Genomic DNA, 1264 nt, shown 5'->3' on the forward strand with positions numbered 1-1264 from the left:
GTACATGTTGATTCTGTTTGTTTAGTGTTTTCTTTCTTGTGATTTAGGGAATTGTAACTTTTGTAAAACTGCATGTTTGAGTTCTCTCTACCTCTGGCTGCGGTTGGGCTGTTTCCACAGAGGTGCAGGACTTGATACTGCAGTGAAAAATTAACCCACAGTGAGTAAAAAAAAAGGAAATAATGACCCAGAAAGTGCCTTGAGTAATCCTCGGTGTAGAATAAGTCCCTAAAGCATGATGCACTAAAAATCATCCATCAAGGTGCCAAGAAAAATACGTAAACAAATGATGGAGTAACTTTCAAAACCTGTAAAAACCATGAAAGTAATGGCAGATACCTGTAAAGTACTTTTATTAGCTGATTTAAATACAGTAAAATTGTACATTTACAGTCACACATGGTAAAAAAGTGAATTATTTTTTGTAAAAATGTGGTCATTATTTACAGTTTTGTCCTTTTTAAAGGTTTTCAACATGTAGAAAACCTTAACTGAGATTTTATTGGATATTTTCTGTAATTTAGCAAAACAAGAAAAATCTGTAAAATAACAGTTTAAACGCAGTTTTACCATTTTGCAATCCTTAATATACAAAAAAAAAAAAAAGAGATTGAAATAGAATAAAAAATGTATCATTTTATGGTCAAACATTGTAATGGAGAGACATATTTGTCAAAATGCAGATTTGTGATGTGGATGTTAATTACAATTTTGACTTCTTTTTTTCCAGTCGTTTTTATGTTATTTCAGTAGATGTCATCACCACCTCAACAAAAATGAAAAAAAAAATCTGTAAAATAGCAGGTATTTGTTTTGTAAACTGGTGAAAAATTTTATTTTTTTTACAGTACAGTCGAGTCACCAACACCAATGTCCCTAGTTTAACTGTAGTAATCAAAAAACACTTCTTATTCGGTTTTTGTTGGGATTATATTAGACCGCAGGTGATGCTAAACCCTGCGGAATAACTGTGAAGTTTAACCATCACAGTGTGAGGTACAGTTCTAGAGAACATAGGTCCTCCACCAAGGCCAATGCACGACCTCACAGTTTTAATAACGGCGATCCTCATCTTCTACCTCTTCATCAAGTTTTTATGTAATCCTGTTTACAGACAGACAAACCGCACTAAACGGCCTCCGCCTCGTTGTGGAATTATTCGCCTGAAGCCCAACGCCGAATTGCAATGACAAGATACCGAAAAATTATGTAATACATGAGTGAAAGGTTATTATCCAAAACATTGCGTGTGATACGTTTCCTT

Source organism: Stegastes partitus, unplaced genomic scaffold (assembly GCF_000690725.1).
Source record: "Stegastes partitus isolate 25-593 unplaced genomic scaffold, Stegastes_partitus-1.0.2 Scaffold1603, whole genome shotgun sequence".
In the NCBI taxonomy this organism is placed as follows: domain Eukaryota; kingdom Metazoa; phylum Chordata; class Actinopteri; family Pomacentridae; genus Stegastes; species Stegastes partitus.